Genomic DNA, 18,416 nt, shown 5'->3' on the forward strand with positions numbered 1-18,416 from the left:
AAGGTATTGTTGGTTTTTTAATGGATACTTATTGATCCAGTGCTTTCATTAAAAATATTCGTATCTTCCTCATGTAGTTCGTCCCAGCAGGCCATCACCATGTCTCTTTGGGGTCACGCGCTCACGATTCCCAGTGTGGTCTGCGGACCATCCGGGTCTTAGAGCTCCTTCCACAGGGTGCTTGTGGTGAAAACGCTGCGCTGATACGAGGAACTTTAAAGAGTGGGAATCAAGGGAGGAGCGTGGAACGGTGGCTCCGGGACCAGAGCAGAGTGCGTTGCTGACCGAGGAGTACAGCATACCGTTAGGCAGAAGCCTTTCTTTAGAAGAAGAAAGGTTTAGGTGAAAGATGTTAAGGTGCTGCTGGGTTTGCACCCACCTCCTGTTGGTGGGATGTGGGGCCGGGGGCCAGGTTGTGAGTCGGGCAGCAGGGGTCGCCTTTCTGCACCGCGGGGCTTCTGAGCCACTTTTCTTTTCAGATTTCACCTTCTGGATTCATTTAGCTAATGGAATAGAGAGAAATATATCTAATCCATCTCAGCCGGGCCAGAATTCTGAAGTCTTTATTTTGAGATTCTAATTTTATCATTTCGTGTCTTGTCTGTGTTTATATCACAGATTGTAAAATGTACGTTTCCTCTCCATATCTTAGAATAAACTGTTGATTTATTGTGATGGGGAAATATTCTAGTTTAAGTAAACTGTACATAAAAATAACTATCTTAGATTTTTTAAATATTGTAATTAAGATGAGGTTACTGGCACCACAAAACAATGCCTTTATGAAGTTTCATTGAAATTATATCCATGCTACTTGAAGAAGAAAAAATGCTATTTATGTATGACATCTTAGAAACGGTGCAAATTTTATTTATCTATACCATAGTTATACCAACAAAATATGTACACAACTACATGGTGCATATTATTTTTGTTATGAGATTATCTTCTGTGAAAAAAACTTCAAATTTTTCTATGTTGAGGGTTCTATTCTTGAAAAGACTAAATGTGATTTCCCAAATACTTTCACATCCATCTGTGAAGCTACTAAGTTTTCTAATATTATTTCAGCCCATCTTCAATATCAGCATTCAATATCTGACTTAGAAATTCAATTTTTCTATAGATTTTTATAGATTTTTCTCACCAATACTGAATAAGATATATATAATAAGATATATATATATCGATATATATATATATATATATATCGATATATATACATGTATTTGAGCAACATAAGTTCATTAAATATGACGTGTCGGGATTAATTTCTCAACTTTTGACCCTTGATTTAATGGCTTAATAGTGCAATAGGATGAAACATTTTTAAATTTCTTACACTGCATTTATGAGTCCAGCTCTCTATTTCCACGTAGAAACCATTGGTAGAACATCTCCCTGGACGAGCGAGGTGGTCATTCCTCTCTGACCCTTCCACTTCTCAGGGTGCTGTCAGGGCCTCCTTAGGAAGACCCTCCAGGTCTCTCCCTTTCCCACCCCCTCCAAATTATTGGTCCTCAAGCCCTCTTTTCTCTCCCTCATCTGTACCAACCTGCCTAGAGCAGGGCCAGTTTCCCAGACAGGCAGATTTGGTAATTTGAGCATTTCTTATCTTAGCCTGTTGTATTATCTGATAGAAGAAAGTGCAGAGCACCCGCCTACCTTCCTGGAAAGTCATAGAATCCAGGATTCTTCAAACTGCAGCATTAATGCCTGATCCTGTCACTGTGACCAGAATGCAAGATAAAGTGAGATGTTTGGATCAGACAGTAAATATAGCAAGATGTTGGCAAGCAGGGGAGAAATATGACTTGATATGGGATAGGAGCCAAGTAAGGGCGGTGGAGAGATGCAAATCAGGTGAATGATAGAAAAATAACACGAATGGGATGTTAAAATGAATGCTTCAAATTAAACAAGGAAGTAAGTTAATTAAATGCACCTTTACTTTCTTGTTTTCTAACTAAAGACTAGACAAGAAGGAACATGAGATGGAATTCATTGTCTGAGAATACACGGCAAAGAGGACTGACAAATTAGCTGTGATAGAATAGTCGATTGATAAATAAAGAGAGGAAATGGAAAGAGATGAACTTTATTCCTCTTACATTAGTCATATGTTATTAGCGCACAGTGTGGTAGTCTAAACTCTCTGCTTGGATGCCTTCTGGCCTGCTACAAATGGCATTAGTGACCTTTCTAAATACGAATAGATTTTTGATAACAAGTGATGAAAATCATAGGTAAAGAAAAAAGAAATTGTGACTTTTGGAAAACATCAAAGGCTGCTCCTGCAAATGCTACAGTCTTGGGCAATTCTCAACAGGTTAGATGTCAATGTAAGAATAAATATGACTTGTATTACTGATACCATTTTGAGTAAGTGACTGCAAAGGACCAGGTTATCTGTGTGGGGAAGCTGAGGAGAAGGTGGTATTCTTTTACTCACAGATTATGATGACAAGAGATACTGATGTTAAATTTGGGCTGCGCTGAGCTGTGTGCTTATAAGGTTTGAACATTTTCTGAGACAGTGCAACACGGTACCCACCATTGCAAAGTCAAAGAAATATTTTTGTCATGCTAAGTGCTACATTAAATGCTAAATCCTTCATTTAGTCATTTTAAAGGATGACTCAAAATTTTTAAGTGAACCAACAGTTATTTATCAATAATTTGCTGTATAATTATCTCTCTGCCACACATATTTTATCCACCAGCCTTTACTCAATGTAGAATACTTTTCACTGCAACTTAGGAAACCCCAGTGCATCCTCAGTTGAGCAGTCTACTAGGGTGGCTATTACTATAGATTAGCTTTTGAAATCCAACTGTCTAGCTACTCACCATTATAGATCCTTTCTTTTTTTTTTCTTTCGGTGCTGGCGATTGAACACTAGCGTATATTAGATAAGTACTTTAACACTAAGCTACACCGCCAGTCTCTTTATCATCTTGCTTTGACCTCAATCAAACTCAAGATCTTCCTGCTTGATTTGCCCAAGTAGTTGGGTCCACAGGTGTTCACCATGATTGTCCAGTGAACCCCCGAATGAGAGATTTTGTTTCCTCAAGCTCTGGTTTCTTCAACTGTACAATGGTATTAATACTAACACATAGTTCAAAAAAGCAGCTAGCTAACAGAGAGGTAAAGTGTAACCAATGCCGAACACAGAGTCTGGCATATGACCATATGTAGTGCGAATATGGTGAGGAGACAGAACGCCTTGGTGCTATGTTGGAACATTCTCTAAGTGTCCTGATGTGTAGGTGTCTCCCACTGGGCTTGACCCAGTTCTTTAAATGGAACCTGGAGCCTCATTCTCTGGAATTGAGATGGAATTTAGTAAACTACTTTGCCAGATAGCCAGTCAAGCCCTTAGTAGTGAAAATTTGTTAGATACTTGTTATGGATTGTGTCTAGATGTCCCCCCAAAGCCTCATGTGGTCATAAGCTTTTGCAGAGGTGGCTGGATGTAGAGTGTGTGAAGTTGGAATTGATTCATGGTGGGGCCAGGCCCGAGGGCACTGGGATTAAGGGTGTGAGTGCTATCTGTCCTAAGTAGTATGGATAAGATAAAGGGGGCAAAGATGCTCTTAAGGCCTCTTGCTGCTTTGCTACCTTCTCCCCACCGTGAACTGCTTCTCCTCTGCAATTCCCCTCTACCAAGCCACCCTGCCTTGGCGCCAGCCAAGTCTGGACTAAAACCTCTGTGAGCTGTTAACCAAACAAACCTCCCCGCTTTTAACTCTGGGTGTCAGGTATTTTGTCCCAGCAATGACATAAAAGTAATTAACACCATACTTTTCAACTTGAAAATTCACTGAAACTAATCTGTCTGTACAAAGTCTGAGCACTAATGAGCCAAGCAACAAGCAAACATGGAGCACATGATGGTTAGAACTTGGGTCTGGTTCTGCAAGCTCCTCACTGCAGTGCTGCATCCTTGTTAAACCGAGGAAGTGGTCTCGTCCCACATTGCATAAGGGAATTATCTGAGCCGTCATAATATAACAGCACCTGACCCCTCCCTGGCAACTCAAATGTAATTCATCTACAGTGAAGCTTGAACAGGAGAACTGGGTAAAATATTTTCAAATATGAGTAAAATGCTTTAGAAAATTTGAATTACAGTTATTAGGCAAGTGGTATGAGAGCCTTTCATGGAATAGAAATTTAATTGTTATTTTGTGTCAAAATTTACCTTAAAGTATTGCTATTTTTAAAGATATTTAAGCAAAATATAAGCAACATTTTTAAAAAAATGATAATTTTCTTCTGTTTGAAATTTATAATTAAAATTAAAGTTATAATTTTCAGAGTATCATTATTTACATACTAAATCTGGAAGATCTTTTAAAATTCAAAACTAACATTTAAATTACAAAGATGCAGGATTCGATGTCAATAAAATTTATTTATATTTCTGCATATTAATAATGAGCCATCGAAAAAATGAAATTTCCAACTATTTGAATTACATACCAAAATAACATCAAATAACTAGAAGTAAATCTAATGAAATCTTAGCAAGATCTTTACATTTAAAACATGAAAGTTTCTTGAGAAAAAGTAAAGATGACCTACATAGAGACATGTTTAGGAATTGAAAGATTCAATAATAAGACTCTTTCAAAATAGGTCTGTAAAACCTCCTGGAAGTATTTGAAAATAATAGATAATTCTAATTATAAAATTTGTTTCAAATTAAAGATATGAAACACAGATACTTATAAAAAATTTGGAGATCCTATAGCAGATATGATTTTAGGATTCACTCACACACACACACACACACACACACACACGCAAAACCACTATGTACTCTTAGAAAGTCTTTATTACAGAATGAGTTATGGCAATTCAGGAAGTGTTCTAACAACACAGTTGTGTCTTAGGACTGTGCCAGTGACACTGGTGTATGAATCTTGGCTGGGAGAGCGCACAGGGTAGATGTAAGAGGGAAAAATGTGGATGTTACTGGTGACGGAAGCTGGCCCTTCTAACCAGCTAAGCCATTTGAAACCCATAAGCCGAAAAGGAGTTTAAAGTTTTGAACAGCACATTACTGATCATCAGTTGATTAGTCAGGACAGAGCCATACCTAGGGCAGCAGACAAAACAGTTGTCTAGATGTAAGGAAACAACAGGCCCTGCCTGGCTGTAGAACACTCAACCCCACTAATCATGCTATAAGCATAGGAATAAAGAAATCCACCAGAGGAAGACAGAAGAGAGGCGGAGAAAGGACTTCACACACAGAGATCTCACGATTTTCCAGCAAGGAGCTTGAACAACTGCAATGCTGCAAGGAGAGTACTTTTTAATGAAACTACAGTAGCACTACATTCACAGTAAATTAGAAAGAAAGTAGGGAAATGTCCAGAAAACAGAAGAAGGAACAATTTGAACTATTTCCAGTTCATTTTATGGACTCAGTGGTAATTTGGTACAAAAATCTGCAAAAACTCTAAAACACAAGAGAATGACGTTAAAATTCTGCGTGAATGTGGATGCAACATTTCTTCACAAAGTCCTAATAAATCCAGGTAGCCATAAAAACATGGCCAGGAGGGTATACCTAAGAAGTTCCAGTTTGATTCAAGAATTAAAATCAAATTACCTTTGAATTTCCTATAAGTGCATCTTTCAAAATGATCTGTATATAATATATATGATCACATGATACTGACTCTTTTCCCTCAGCCTGGCTCCCTTGAGAGCTACTCAAGTTGTTAGGAGAATCAAAATTTCATTCCCTTCTCTTGCTGGGTAAAACTTCATGATAGAGGTGATTTGCCCCATCTTTTTCCTCCTTCGTTCCCTCTTTTCTTCTGTAGCAGCTGAACTCAGATCCTCACACATGCTAGGCAGGCACTGCAGCACTGAGCTATCACCCACCCAGGCCTGTTTGTTTGTTTGTTTACATCTAACATTTTTTTAAGGCTTTTATGTCTGTATACTCATATATCCTCGTAAGTGCTAGGTAAATAAATAACTATTCACAAACAAGGATACCAAATGTCTAAGAACACAAGCCTATGTGAACAGATCAAAAGTACAGTAACAAAATCTCATTTCATATTCTTTAGCTAACTCTATGGATTATCAAATTCCTGGACATTCTACTTTTGAAAATTTGAGGCAGGGTCTTGCTAGGGAGCTGTGTGCTCAGCCTCTGGGCTATTATGCCTTGAGATTACAAGTGTGTACGGCTGCACCTAGGCACAATTTGTTTTCAGCCATTCATCTATTATAGTGCGTTTTGGTTGTTTCTGGGGTTTTCCCCTGGTATTACACAGAAAACTGCTTTGAACAAATGTACAGTTTTTTGGTGTGTTTCTCCCTGAGAAGAATAGTACCTAGGAAAATGACTTTTGGGTCACATGCTAAGTATGTTTTTACATTTTTAAGAAAGTGGCAAATCATTTTCCAGAGTGATATACATTCAGTCTCCCAAGCACTATAAAATCAGTGTCTCCTCATCCTCACTGGAATCGTACATTGCCACTGTTTTTAAAACTCTAATTGTTCAAATTCAAAGGTAGTGAAAACTCACTGTGGTATTAACTGGTGATTGAATAGTGGCTACTGATGTTAAATTTTGCCAGCTCTGTATCCTCTAGAGAAATTCTTTCCTTGTGTTTTGTTTATTTGATTAATTCTTTGTTTTACTTCAGTTGAGTTTTAAAAGATGCTTTATACACTTTAGCTAGAAGTTCTTCCTTCGGTAAGTGATTTTCACATAAGTTCTCCCTTTTAACAAAGATGCTGAAAACTGGGCTCTCAAACACAAAGGAAAACCTGATGTCTTTGTGATTCAGCACACAACATTTAATTTGAGGTAAATTGTAGACTTAAGTGTAAACTGAACTTCTACAAGAAAATGCTCTTCTCCTTGGTAATACACACCACAATAATTTAAAATATATAATATATTTCATAAAAATTTTAAAATTCTGCTCATCTAAGGACATAATTGAGAAAAAGAATACAAAAGTCACAAATAGGGAAAATTATTTGCAATACATTTTTTTTTTTTTTTTTGGTTTTTTGAGACAGGGACTCACTATGTAGTTGAGACTGACCTATGTAGCCTAGGCTGGTCTAGAACTCACAGAGATCGTCCTGCCTCAGCCTCCCAAGTGCTGGGATTACAGGCGTGTGCCACCACACTTGGCGACATTTGCAATACTTTGAAGTGATAAAAGACTTTTCTAGAATTTATTAAGATGGGCTGGGGATTTAGCTCAGTGGTGCTACAGTCCACCTCCCAAGAGCGAGGTCTTGAGTTTGATCCCCGATACAAAAAAAGAAGAGTAGAATTTATCAAGATCTTCTACAAATTAGCAGTTAAAAGATGAAAATTATTTCATAAAAGATGAAAAATTAAGTATTCTAGAAAGGAAGATATATGAATGGCCAGTAATCACATATAAAGGTCTCCAAGATAATGAAAATTAAATGCACAGGGACTTGTCATTTCACATTGCCCAAAAGGACAAACATGAAATGAATAAAAAATATAAATGTTTGGGAGAATGGGGAGTAACTGACACTCATACATTGACAGTAGAAATTTAATATGGCTCAATAATTTTGGAAAGTTATTTTGTATTTGTCAAATAAAATAAAGTATGTTTCTAAAGTATGACCAGGTAATTCTAGTCCTTGCTATTTAGCTGAGGGAACAGAAAGTAAAATGTAAACCAAAAGAAACGTTCCTAAGAATGTACACAGCAACTGCTTTGATGATAGCATATGTTTTTAGGACTGAGGTGGTCAGCAAGAAAGCGTACATAAAAGCTACTGTATGATCATATAGTAGAATAATAATGAGCAATAAAAGGAATAATTATAGATATACCACATGGTTAAGTATCAAATACATTAAAGAAAAGAGTTCAGATTCAGAACCGTATACATTGTATGACTTCCTTAACGTACAAAGTCCAATCATAAAAAAGCTAGATCTGTAATGACAGAAATCAGAAAGCTGGTGGGAGGGAGGTTTTTTTTCCAAGAGGAGTGAATTACAAAGAGATCTGAAGCTTTCTGGGGTGGTGGAATTCATGAATGCCTCGTCTTGTGTGCCAGCCACAGAGTTGTATGAAGCTGTCTAAATTCACCCGGTTGAATACTCAAAACCAGCCCAAGTTATTACAAGTTAATCATATGGAATTAATTAATTAATTAATTTTGGTACCGGGGATTGAACTCCGGTCCTTGCGCTTGCAAGGCAGGCCACCGAACCGCTGAGCTAAATCCCTGGCCCAATCATATTTTTAAAAAATCTTAGTAAGAAATAGGCAAATGAGCGGAATAGACCCCTCAAAATAGAAGAAATGCAAAGAGCTGCTAAGCTTGCAAAAATATCTTCAATCTACCTAGCTACCCAGGGTTCTAAGGTAATGCAGCAGTGTGAAGTAACTTTTGTCTATCATACTGATGAAAATAAAGGATGAATGATAACTTCTAGCTTTAGCAAATATGTGTGAAAAGAAGCAGTCATTTAACTTTAGTGAGACTCCAGTTCATACAAACCGCAGGAAATTGTGTTTCCAAAACGTTATAACATCTCTACTCTCTGAACTCACATTTCCATTCTTAAAAATTCATATTTAGACTGGTAACTTACAGCTCCCTTGTCTGTAAAAATGAGAATATCAGACTTTGCTCAGTCTTATTTTAAACTGTATTTCTACATAACAAAATAGTACAGTGAAACTTGGGTGGTGTGATGTCTCTGACTCAGGATGTCTGCGTGGACTCCCGCGCCTGGAGGTGGGGTTTTCGAAGGTGAATGGCTCCAGGGGTCACCCGGGGCCCAGTCTGCTAATGAAGCTGTAGCTGGCTGTGCCCAGCGGGGACTGGTTGGAAGCTGGGGTGCCTGGGGAGGAGCATCTTCCTTGCTGGCCCCTCCCTTCTCTCTACTTCCTGACCACCACAACATGAAGAGCTTTCCTCTCCCTGTCCCTTCAGTAGTTCCCTTCGGTGGAGCGAGCCTGGTAGGGATTGAATTTTCTAAACACCATGAACCTAATGGATCATTCCTTCTTGAAGTGCTGGATGTTGGGTCTTCTTTCCTAGCAGGGAGAGTGTGATAAGGAATAGCTGTCCCGTCGTGGGGTGAGGGCGAGAGGAGGGTGCTGGGGCCTCGATGTGTTCCTAGAAAAGGTGCTGCATGCACCTAATCAGGGAGGAGATCTCGCCTAAGACCATGGGACTGGCTCAAGTGCTGCACTTGACTGTAAAAGAAAAACAAAAACCCCAACCAAACAAGATGTGTAAGATAATAAAGTGAAAGATTCTGAAATTTCAAGCACTCCACAGTGCCATATTATTTATGTATTTTGTGTCATTGCCAAGCCTATCCTTCCTCTCTTCGTTGGTCTCTTACCCACTGCTGTACGCTTGAACCACACCAATCTTGCACAATTTAGGCTTAATACTGAGGAAAATATGGGATAAACCCAGCAAAGACTGTGAAGAGGACACGTGTTTTTATGCAAATTACCCAGATTTTGAATTTTGACAGAATGAAATTAAATACAGCTTTTAACCCCAGTTCTATAATATTATTGGCACCTGGTAATTATGGATGCATACCCTTATAACATGATCTGTTCTCTATTCCCCCATAGGCCAACTGAAACACAGTCCTGTAGTGTTGGAGATAAAGGGTTGATAGGGTTTAAAAGCTCCACAGGTGGCACAGAAGTACTGTCGAGAAAGGGTTGAAGTTGTAGAATTAGGGGTTTTGCTCTGTTTAAGGGACATGAAAACTCCCTCTTTGAGTCTGTCTTAGACGTTCATAATTTGCAACTATTGTAAGGTCAGAGGTTGACGGTTATACTTTCTCCATTCTTTTGCAGGTAGGATCATAGTTTTAGGCTAGTTCTTTCTTTGTTATATTTTTATTATAATCGGTTTGTTAATTAGATGCAGAGTCTGGCTTCCTTTACTTTGCAATAGAATATTGTTATCAGCAAAACCACAGTCTGTCCAATGTGACTTCGCCAATGGCCTTAATCCCTCTTTTCAAATACATGAAATAAAGGGCCTTCCAAATGAAGGAATGAGTAGTCTTTTGGGCTAAAACAGACTTTCCCTTTAGATTTCAGATATTCTAAACCACTGAATAAGTGTGATAAAAACCAGGATTTTAAATTAATTGTGTACAGAAAGTTGAAAGAATTCTACTGGGAGACATTCCTAATAATCCATGCACATAATGTGGTAGGAGTTGTTTATAAATGTAAATGAATTGAAAGGTTTACAACCCTGGAACAGAAGACGATAAAAAGTCAGACCATGGTTGCCAACTTCACAATTAAATTCTCAGTTAGTAAACGAGTTATTTGAGGTTTCTCTTTTATCTTTATTTTCCAATGTATCCCTGGAAGAATAGAAAAATAGAAATATCTGTTCAAGAGCTTGTGTAGGAAACTCTTAGGTTATGTTACATGCATATGATTTCAGTAACTCTTGGTTGATGGGAAGATCTTTGAATTTTCTTGAACATACAACCTCTCTTACTTTGTGCATGCATGTGTACAGTCATAAAAAGAATTTAATGATTTTTCTAAGTGTGAATATTTAAGAAGTGTGGATTTTAAGGGAAATTCTTATTTCTGAAAAGAAATGGATGCTGCTTGAGTGATGTTAATGAATTTTGACACTTCATATTTCAGCCTGTATATTTTCTGCAACTAGGGATCAAAGTCTTATTTAATCATAACCCTAGATACTTGCGCTACTATTTGGGTGTACAGGATTCAGCTACTCATAAAACTATGCCATACTATTATATTACAAGCAGATTCATATGCCTAGTTATCCAAATAGCAACCAATAAATTTTCACTGAACTCTTTACAATTACTTCTGAGATCTCCTCTCTTCTTTCCCCAGGAAAGTCAGGAACATGTGCTGCTTTTCCCCCTCATACTGGGTCTGTGATTGTCAGTATTTCTTGCTGCTGGTGGACACCTGAGTGCCTCCTTCTCTCTGTCCTCCCCTGGGACTACTGCTTCTGTGTCTCATGTGTGGCTTCTTGCAATCACGTATATTGTCTAGCACCATCTCTGACAAACATTTACAGTTTGTAAATTTGTTTTTTGCAAAAAAACCCATAGAACAAAATAACTTTATTCTGTCTTAAGTGTGATAAATTCAGTCCATTTATTCACTGAAAATCTGACTTTGATGGCTCTGATCCACAGGATGACCCCTCTACCCAGGCCCTGGCAGCTGTACACACTATAGATGTGGAACATGATTGTTTTATGCAGGTAAATTGGTCTGGACACTCATGTATTTTTGCCACTGGCCTTCTATGCTGTCATAATAAATGGGATTAGTGGGGTGACAGTCTCATTCAGCAGGAAAAAACTGACTTACACTGCACATCTTCACCTGGCTGTTTCCTTTATGATTACACCCAGGTGTGCAGTCATAATTACACGAGAAACAATGTGCCCAGGGTAAATTGGGCTGTGCAGGCCTAGTCACAAAGCCTTTATGCTAAAAGAACCTAAACATGTACTTTACAAGGCAAATTTTCATCTCCTTGATGCTAAGGCTTCTGAGGAGTAACTTTGAAAGAACCACAAAAGCAACAAAAGCATCTTTTTTTCTGGTTACTTTTTTCTTTTCTTTTCTCAGTACATCATGAATGCATTCACTGTGGATGGCTGGAACTTGTACATGCATTGTGATGTGTAATGGGTCAGAAATAGTCAAGAACAGAAGCGTGTTCTCTTAATCCTGACAAAGGAAATACACATTCCTGCATGACATGTTAGATAATAGTCCCTAACTCAGTAACTTTCTTTTGAATATTAACACATTGGCTCTAAATATAAACTGCATCAACTTTTAAAATTTTAAGAGGTCATTTTTGACAAGATGAACAGATGTAAATTTGATCTTTTTGTCTGTTTTTGCCTGCTGTACAAGTTATATAGTCCCACATTATATATGGATTTAATTTTTATTTGAGAATGTTGAGCAGACACAGCCTATATCTGAATATCGAAAGTGATAGCATTTTAAGTTCTGTTTGAGGATGTAAATACCACATTTTACAGCCAAAGAGACCTAAAACCTAATTTCCCATAAACAGTTCGATCCACTGTTGGTTAATCGGTTTTCTTCCCTCCATATTTACATGGCAGGTGCCTCTCTTCTGCCCTCTATTTGTACATAAAAGATGAAAGCACAGTTGTCAAAACCCTGGTGTACAGTAGGTCAATATTTTTTATTTAGCAATAACTTTGAAGTATTTTACAAGAGAGCTTTGGAATTTCTTTTAAAAGGCATATCTTCGACAGCAAGCTATTAAATCTTTAAAATAAGAGGTAATAAGATTTTCTAAAGAGGGATAGTATTTTCCATTTTAGTTCCAGGACTAACATGATTTCTCTCCAGACAAGGTGGTTCTTTAGAGGCAAATAACCTCTACAGTGCTGCACTTTGGTGCAGGGTGTGTCAGCTGACTTTATAGTTAGATGGGATTTGAATCATTTGTACATTTATCAGTTATATGAATGTGTAAGTGTAAACCATTTGTGTCTTGGCTTTCTATTGCATAAAATAGCAATAGTATAGATTTATCTCTTTATAGTTTTTCTAATGATTGCATAAAATGAATGCACCCAAAATGTTGTGTGTGGCATATAGGGACTGCTCAGTAAGACTTACATATTACCTATTACTCTTCTTATTTGATTGACTCAGAGATGTCATCAGCTATGAAAGTCATCATTACTGAATGGGCCACTAGGGAAAAGACACTGCAGTTTATCCTGTGCAACATGCTTTGTAACTTGGATTTATGCTTTACAATATCAAATAAGCTTTTCTGCACTTAATGCGGATTGCCTCTTTGATGTATAACTCATCTCCCTGCACAAAAGAAGATTGCTTATTATTTTCAATTTTTATTTTTTATTGTCCACGTTTGCAGTCCTTACTGATGACATTTCTCACATGTGCGCGGCATGTCTAATCACTTCTATGCCCCTCTCCCCCTGCCTCCTCCTCCCTCTGTCTTGTCCGCTTCTTTTGTGCGGAGATCTACCTTTTACTTTGCTCTTTATTTATGTTTTGGGTTTCTTGTGTGATATTCAACTCAGCGTTTCCCTGAGCTCCACGCCCATTTCTTCTTGTGGATGACGACATCTTCTTCATTTTCCCAGGTTGTTGAGGCAAGTAAGCGTCGAGAATTTACATTCTCTTATCAAACGGTATCGAAGACTTGAGACTATCAAGTTATGTCCTGGAAAGGAGCAGCCAGGCCGGGTGTGAGCGTGTACCCGCCGCCATCACGTGGCTGCTGTCTGTCCACAGCCGTCAGATCTGGGAGGTGTTGACACCGAGGAAAGGGCGCCGTCGGAGCCTGCTTCCCTTCACCCTTTCCTCTACTCCATCCCTGGAGACAGAGAATAATCCGACCCCTCAGTATGGGGAATGAGCCTGGGTGTGAGCAGCCTGCTCCTCCTCACGCGTCCCGGTTCCAGAATAGAGGCCCACGTCAGTCTGAGGCCGCTCCCAGCCACGCACGCTGGGGCTTGCACTGGTAGCTTATGCCACCTGCCCATTAGGCACATTTTACAGTTTATATTTCAATATTTTTCTTTATCTATCGATTCATTTGTCTTTTTAAGTTTTATTCACCCTCTTCTCTCACTGATCATGGGTAGAAAAGTAATAATGGTTGACAAAGGGCCCTCAACCAGGGCTGTCTTATTCTATCACTTGCTGTTTGCTAAAGCCTGATTTTATTAATATAGGACTTATCTTGTGATTTCTTTGTAGGAAACTTAAACTACTTGTGTACTATTTCAGAGCAATTTTACTTCAAACTTGGAAATGTCTTGGTATACATAAACCGCGGTGCATCCGGTACGTCCAGAGAAAATCATACGTGGAAAAGTTCCACTGTTAGCTTTTCCGTCATGGGAGCTGCAGCCTTCTAGTGACGTCTGCAAACTGTTCACAGATCTCAGTCTTTGGGATACAAAATGGAAAATCCCTATTTTTAGCTGTTCCAGGAACATCTCAAAATGTATTGTTCTTTATAGAAGCATTATGTTTTTTTATTTTTTTTTACTGGGGATCAAACTCGGGTCCTTGTGCTTGTGAAGCAGGCAGTGGAACCACTGAGCTAAACCCCCATCCCCAAAGCATTATGAATTTAAATAACAGTGAGTGAGCACAATAATAAGGCACTCACTTTCTGAGAGGGCTATGCTAACACTTTCAGAGGGTTCCATTATAAAAAACTCATAATGTAATCATAAACGTATAAAAATAATATAAACTGATATGTAGTGACAAGATTATATATTTTACTGACTTGTAGCACTGCCTCTGGTTGATTTTGACCTTTGATATAGAAAACATCAAAAGAATAGGCTATCCAGAAAGCAAACATAACAAAAATCATTCAAAAGTAAAAGGTAATGCCACATTTATATAATATTTACAATTTTAAAAAATTTAAATGGAATGTTATAGTACACACATTTTTAATTACCCTGCCTGATCTGTTTTGTGACAAATATCTTTGGCATAGAGAAATTTCTTTTCTTTTGACTTTAGTTGAATTGTTAAAAGGTCTACAAAAGCCCTACAGGTTCCATGTCATATAGGTCTTGCTTTGTATCACTTCATTTATTTTTTATGGGCATGAAAACAATGTTTTTTCTACTCTCCTTGAGTTCTCTTTTGCTTTTGATGTTTGGGTAACTCAAAGTTGAGTTCAGCTTGTGATTTTACATTGGAGTATTCCACATTCCACATTCTCATCTTATTCTCCTTACATTTTTTTTTGTTAGCATATTTAGAAAGAACAGACACTAAAAACATGCCACCAATTTCTGATACTTGCAGAACTCACTTTTTTTCCTTAGCTTCTTCTAGTCCACTTGATAAAGTTCTTGTCAATAGATGTGAATGTCATCAACTAGATATAATTTTCCCTGTTTCTGATGAACTGAAGCAAAGTTTCCTATTAACCTCTGAAACAAACTGACTTTAAAGGAATTGTACTTTAATAATTTGAGTCAACTAACTCCTTTTAATGATGATTCCATATATCAGTATGATAAATAATCGGAATCTTCCTTGTGACCCATGTGCATTATAAAAAGCAGTACTTCTTGTGAAATGCAAGATTTTCATAGGGAGAGATGGTTTGTGTTCCTTAGAAAAAAATAGAGTGAATCATATCCTCATTAGACAGGCACCTCACAGCCAGGAGATATGAAGTCTCCTACTTTATTTTGCTTTCTTGTTTTTTTTTTTTTAATTTCACAGTGAAGATTTATCTAATTCTACTTAGGGGCAGCTCCAGCCCAGATCTATTAGCTACCAGGCAGTTTTCCTACTGGATGTGGAAAGTAATGAACAGATTGATAGTACAAGAAAAAATAGGTATATATGTATTTATTATAAAATTGAGTCAGTTCTATAAAGAAATATACAAAACTGATATTCCTATAATTGACACAAAGATAAAGCATATTAGAAATAAGCACGAAACACTAATTAACAGTAACACTCAGTAACAGCGAAAATAATTCAGTGTTTTATAGTACCTCATAGTATTTGAAAGTAGGCTGACAACAAAACAGAACTCCAAACACATTTTTCAGATTTTTGATGTGTAAAACCAATGGAGGAATATGAGCCATGGCAAGAGAGACAGTCGTGTCTGAGGTCACAATTAAGAGTACAGAAGTGGATTTTTAAAATTTACTGATTTATGGCTATAAGGACAAACCCAGCATATACCATGGAAACAGATTACAGAAATAGCTTTCATTCCTACAAATGTAATTCATACATATTGCCAAGCCAAATAGATTTTGTAACCTAAGAGTTGTGATTGAAACATATGGCGAATGTTTAAATTAAAAACATTACTACAGAAAAAGGCACGTTGCCCTTAATCTCCCATAAAAATTTCCCCCTCACTCTGAACGCACTTTTCCAATCATCCGTTCCACTCTCTGAAGCAGTCCCGAAAGTCCTCCTTTGTGAGTGTCTTGCTACACTCTCCTGGCAATCTCGATATCCCGAATTGAGTCAAAGGGTTACCTTTCACTCTCACTCCAACACTGGAGAAGAGCCAGAATCCCCCGGTGCCAGGTACAGTGAGTAGGTGGTGATGTCACATGATAATGTCTTACAAGCCTGCTTTTCCCTGGGGGGGGGAATCAGGTGGCTGGACTCACCACATCTTTTATCACAAAAGACTTCAGTAATTGCTTCAGAATGTGGCAAGAACAATGGATAGGTGTGATGAAAAGGAGGGGAGGATTTAAGGATGACTAATGGCAGCTTGTCCTTCATTAATATATGATCGGGATATGTAATAAATGTCTTAATTGTGGGGTACAGGTACACATACATATCACGCCTTGATCCCTTCTGTTTCTCCTTCCTCTCCTGCATCTACAATCTCCTTGCTTCCTTAATCTTTCATTTATTTATTTTATTATTTATATAAGATAAATAGTGTTATATTTAACCTTCTATGGCTTCTTTATTTCACTTAGCATTACCGACTTAAGATGCTTCCGTTTTCCTACAATGACTGAAATTTATCGTTAATGGCTGAGAAGTACTTCATTTTGTATATATATACCATCCTTTCTTTATCCATTTGTTGATGGACACATTGGTTTCTTCTGTGATTTAGCTATTATGAGTTAGGGTGCTATAAACATGGATATGATGTGTCACTGTAATACAATGTCTTTAACTTTCAGGAAGATAGTCAAAAGGAGTATAGCTGCATCCAGTGGAATTTGTATTATTATTATTATTTTTTAGCACTCTCCACACTGTTTACTGTGGTTGTTGTACTAGGTTACATTCCCACTAACAATGTACGAGAATTCCTCTTTACCCACAACCTCTCCAGTATTTCTTGTTATTTGATTTTGTGATGGCAGCCATTTTTCCTGGTTTAAGTTGGAATCTCAGTGTTGTTTTGATTTTTCATTTTCCTAGTGGTCAAAGATGCTGAACATAGTGCAGTGTACCTTTTAGCCATTACTACTTAATTTGATAGGTGTCTCTTCAGTTCAATTTCCCATGGTTGGATTGAGTCTTCTAGTTTAGGGGGGTGTCTTCTTTTTTTTTTAGGTTTCTGCATAGCATATTCTAGATATTAGTCTTCTCTCCCAGGAGCTGGGAAAATTTTTCCTGTTATATAAGTTTTTTTCTTCACTTTATCATTTGTTTCCTTTTCTGCATGGAGATTTTTAATTTTATGCAATCCCATTCATCGATTGTTGGCTTTATTTCTTGTTTAATTCTAGTTATGTTCAGAAAGCTCTTTCTTGTGCTTATGACTTCAAGAGTCATTTGCATAGAAGGATGGTTTGCTTTCTTCCTTTCATTTACATATCTCTCTTACATTTTTTTTTCTTGCCTGATTCCTCTGCTAAGGTTTTAAGTACTATCTTGAACAAGAGCAGTGAGAGAGGACACCCTTGTTTTTTTCCTGATTTTTGAAGAAAATGCTTTCAGTTTTTCCCAGTTTAGTATGGTGTTAGTTGTGTGTTTACTATAATTGACTTTTAGTAGTTTTGGGTAAGGTCTCTCTATACATATTTTGGTCAGAGTTTTTATTATAAACTTGGATTTTTGACCAAGTCATTTTCTATAACTATGCCATTGATCATGTGATTTTTGTCCTTAATTCTTTTTATGTAATTTATTCTGTTTATTGATTTATATTGAACCATCCTTGCATCCCTGGGATCAAGCCAAGTTGAACAGTAGGTATGATATTTTTGATAATTTGTTGCATTTTGATGTGTTTTTTTACTCTAATGCTATTTTATAATTAAATACTTGTAGTTTGTTCACCCCTTGTAATGTGGCAGGGTACTGTAAGGTATTTCACAAGTGCAGCGGGCGTAGCAATGTCCCTGCAGCTTCAGAGCTTACATGGATGTTGTCTCTAGACCATCAGGAGAAGGCAGGTTCCTTCTTGACATTTACCTACAACCAGAGCCTGTAGGAGGATCGAGTCCCTTTGATGAAAAAATAAATAATTCCCACACATCAGAACAGTATTATTACCTGACATGTCAAACATAGTCAGTTAATATTGCTTTGTTTTTGGTGGTGTTTTCTTCTTTACATATATAATAACTTACCCAATAAAAAAGTAAAGCCAGCCAGTAGTATACTGTAGTTTTTTTTGTACGATGAAAGCGTCATCCAGGCTGTTTCTATTTTTCAGATAGAAAAACACTGAAACCTACACTCAGTTGTGCTGTCTCTAAAGTCCTTATCCCACCTTTGATAGGAACTAGTGTTAGGATGCAGACAAGGTATCATTTAGAGAAACTACAGAAAATGGATATTGCATCATCTGGATATTGAGA

Source organism: Fukomys damarensis, unplaced genomic scaffold, assembly GCF_012274545.1.
Source record: "Fukomys damarensis isolate Sample0158 unplaced genomic scaffold, DMR_v1.0_HiC HiC_scaffold_26, whole genome shotgun sequence".
NCBI classification, from domain to species: domain Eukaryota; kingdom Metazoa; phylum Chordata; class Mammalia; order Rodentia; family Bathyergidae; genus Fukomys; species Fukomys damarensis.